The following is a 4,443-nucleotide window of genomic DNA, read 5'->3' as shown; positions in this document are numbered from 1 at the left end:
AGATTTAACCAATACCTAGCCACAACCCCAAACCTACACAAAGTACTGGAAGGAAAACTCCAACCCAATGAAGTTGGTGACATCAACAAAAACACAGACAATAGATGATCTCATAGTAGCAAATTCCAAAGAAGAAACACACACAATAACACCACCAACAATGAAAACTAAAATAACAGGAGATAGCAATCACTGGTCATTAATATCCCTTAATATAAATGGACTCAACTCACCTATAAAAAGACAAAGGCTAACAGATTGGATACAAAAACAGAATCCATCCTGCTGCACACAAGAAACATACCTCAACCTCAAAGACAGACATCACCTCAGAGTAAAGGATTGGGAAAAAATATTCCAATCAAATGGACCTAAGAAACAAGCTGATGAAGCTATCCTAATATCTAACAAAATACACTTCAAACTAAAATCAATCAAAAGAGACAAAGAAGGACATTTTATATCACTCACAAAAAAAATACGTAAAGAGAAAATCTCAATAATGAACATCTATGCCTCAAATACAAGGGAACCTTCATATGTAAAAGAAACACTACTAAAGCTTAAATCAAACATTAAACCCCACACACTAATAGTGGGAGACTTCAACACCCCGCTCTCACCACTGGTAAGGTCTGCCAGACAGAAAATTAACAGAGAAATAAAGGAATTAACAGATGTTTTGACTAAAATGGATTTAACAGACTTCTATAGAATATTTCATCCAAACACAAAACAATATACTTTCTTTTCATCACCTCAAGGAACATTTTCAAAAGTTGATCACATACTCGGAAAAAAAAAAAAACCTCAACACATACAAAATAATTGGAATAACCCCATGTATCTTATTGGATCATCATGGCTTAAAACTAGAATTTAACAGCATCACTAATTCCAGAAATCCCACAAGCACATGGGAATTAAAGAATGCTCACCTGAGTCATCAATGGGTCAGAAAAGAAAAAAAGGGAGAAATTAAAGACTTTCTAAAAAATGACGACACAACATACCCAAATTTAATGGGACACAATGAGAGCAGTGTTAAGAAAAAAGTTCATAGCATTGAATGCCTACATAAAAAAGCTGCAAAATCCCACAATAGTGAGTAAACAGAACATTTGAAAACTCTAGAACAAAAAGAAGCAAACTCACCCCGGAGGACTAGACAGCAGGGAATAATCAGATGGAGAGTTGAAATCAACAAAATAGAAACAAAACAATACAAAGAATCAATGAGACAAAGAGTTGGTTCTTTGAAAAATTTAACAAAATAAACAAACCTTTATTCACACTAACCAAAAGTCAGAGAGAGAATATCCAAATTAACAAAATCAGAAATGAAAAGGGGGACATAACAGTAGACATGCAGGAAATCCAGAGAATCATCAGGTCATATTTCGAAAACCTGTATTCCACAAAATTGGAAAACATAAAGGAAATGGACAATTTTCTGGATAAATATCACTTAACAAAGTTAAATCAAGATCAGATAAGCAAATTAAATAGACTTATAATTGCTAAAGAAATAGAAACAGTCAGGGTTATCTATTTAAAGGGAAAAACTTACAGATCATAGTCCTAGACAACAGCTCTCTGCATGACAGGAAAAGAGTCTGTTACCCTGAAGAGGAGTCTGAAGTAAGAGGGGACATCAACCTGCCAAATGTTTTAATTGTGGTAAATTAGGACATCTGAAAAGGGATTGCAGACAAGAAATTTCTAAGAATAATACCTCATCTGAAAATTGCAAAAATAGAAAACCTCGGCCTTCAGGTATATGTAGGAGGTGTGGTAAAGGACAACATTGGACTAATGAATTGCAGATCAACAACAGACAGACAAGGCAACCTGATACCATCAGGAAACTCCCTGAGGGGCTTCTCACAGGCCCCCAAGCCAAAAGTGGCCCAGTTGTTCCCAGTAACTGTGGAGGACATGTCACACCAGGAAAATTAAAAACCCTAGAACCTTTTCTGCATGATCATAAGGTTCTAAAAGATGGCTCAATTTGGAGGATAAGTCAGAAATTCAAATAGGAAATAAGAAGCATATATTTTGACAAACCTCTATAAATGATCAGAGCTCAAAGCTGAGAGTACGTATAAATGGAATTGTGATTGTTGGATTGATAGACATATGAGCGGATGCAAGTATCATCACTTCAGAATCTTGGCATCCAAATTGGCCTCTTCAAGAGGCAGATGTTCAAATACTAGGAATTGGAACCATATCGCGAGTTAAACAAAGCATGAGATGGGTTGACTGTATTGGGCCAAAAGGTCAAAGAGGAAAGCTAAGGCCATATGTACCTGATATTGCAATGAATTTATGTGGCCATGACCTGCTACAGCAAGGAAATACCCAGATTAATATTTCTGCAGTCCCAGGAACTCATAATTCTGGGAAGGATGTAATAAGGTACTATGCACAAAGGTCACCATCCATTAAGGCTGTACAAAAACATAAAGCAACTAACAAACCTTTAGAGGTACCAACAGCCCTACCTTTAAAATGGCTAACTGAGAAGCCAATATGGGTTAAGCAATGGCCTCTAGCTAAAGATAAATTGCAGGCTTTAGAATGATTGGTACAGGAGCAATTAGATGCTCGACATATTGAGGAGTCAACTAGCCATTAAAATTCTCCTGTGTTTGTTGTAAAAAAGGAAATATGGTAAATGGAGAATGGTGACAGATTTAAGGGCTGTCAACAAGGTTATTCAACCTATGGGCCGTCCACAATCTGAAATTCTTCTGGCCTCTTATAGTCATTGATTTAAAGGATTGCTTCTCCACTATATCTTTACAAGTAAAGGATAGAGATATATTTGCCTTCAGAGTGCCTACTTATAAATAATTCTCAGCCTACTAGGAGATGCCAGTGGACTATCCTTCCACAGGGAATGCTCAATAGCCCAATCCTGTCTCAATACTTTGTGAGTCAGCTGTTGAAAATAATATGAAGGCAATTCCCTAAGTCTATAATTTACCATTACATGGATGACATTTTGCTATCTGATTCAAACATAGATATTTTAAAAAGAATGTTTGAGAAAGTAAAAATAGTTTTGCCTAAATGAGGATTACAAATTGCTCCTAAAAAGATTCAAAGAGGAGATTCTGTTAATTACCTTGGTTACAGAATAGGGTTAGAGAAAATTAAAACGCAAAAGGCACAAATTAGGAGAGACCAATTATGGATTCTTAATGACTTTCAAAGATTGTTAGGAGAAATCTCCCAACCAAACAAAGGTCAGGACCAGATAGTTTCAGTGCAGAATTCTACAAGATTTTCAAAGAAAAACTAATACCAATACTCCTCAAATTCCACACAATAGAAACAGCAGGAACATTACCAAACTCTTTTTCTGAGGCTACAATTATTATGGTACCCATACCACACAAAGACATTACTAAGAAAGAGAATTACAGACCAATCTCACTCATTAACATTGATGCAAAAACACACAACAAAATGCTGGAAAACCAAATCCAAGAACACAAGCGAAAAATCATCCACCATGATCCAGTTGGATTCATCCCAGAGATGCAGGAATGGTTCAACATACAAAAATTTCTCAACATAATCCACCATATAAACAAACTGAAAAATAAAAACTACATGAGCATCTCATTAGATTCTGAAAAAGCCTTTGACAAAATACAACATCCTTTTATGGTAAAATCTTGGAAAGAGAAGGGATACAAGGAACATACCTAAATATAATTAAGAGACTATACAGCAAGCCAACAGTCAAAGTCAAACTAAATGGAAAGAAACTCCCAGAGATCCCACTGAAATCAGGAACAAGAAAAGATTTTCCATTCTCTCCATATCTATTCAATATAGTTCTTGAGGGCCTACCTAGAGCAATAAGACAACAAAAGGAGATCAAGGGGATACAAATCAGAAAAGAAGAAGTCAAACTCTCACTATTTGCTGATGATATGATAGTTTACATAAGCGACCCCAAAAGTTCTAATAAGGAACTTCTACAACTCATAAACACTTTCAGTAATGTAGCAGGATACATATTAACTCAAAAAAATCAATAGTCCTCCTTTATACAGATGATAAATGGGCTGAGAAAGAAATAAAAAGAAATCACCCTTTACAATAGCCACAAATGGCATTAAATATCTCAGAGTAACTCTAACCAAACAAGTGGAAGACTTGTATAACAAGAACTTTAAATCTTTGAAGAAAGAATTTGATGAAGACATCAGAAAATGGAAAGATCTTCTATGCTCTTCGGTAGGTAGAATTAACACAGTAAAAATGGGAATCTTACTAAAAGCAATCTACAGATTCAATGCAATGCCCAGCAAAATTCTTTACAGACCTCAAGAGAACAATACTCAACTTCATATGAAAAAGCAAAAAAATCCAGGATAGACAAAACAATTCTCCCAAAAGATCAGCTCCACTGTCTCAATGGGT

Source organism: Microtus ochrogaster, chromosome 16 (assembly GCF_000317375.1).
Source record: "Microtus ochrogaster isolate Prairie Vole_2 chromosome 16, MicOch1.0, whole genome shotgun sequence".
Classification (NCBI taxonomy): Eukaryota; Metazoa; Chordata; class Mammalia; order Rodentia; family Cricetidae; genus Microtus; species Microtus ochrogaster.
The sequence above is the reverse complement of the archived record's forward strand: the minus strand, read 5'-3'. Positions refer to the sequence as shown.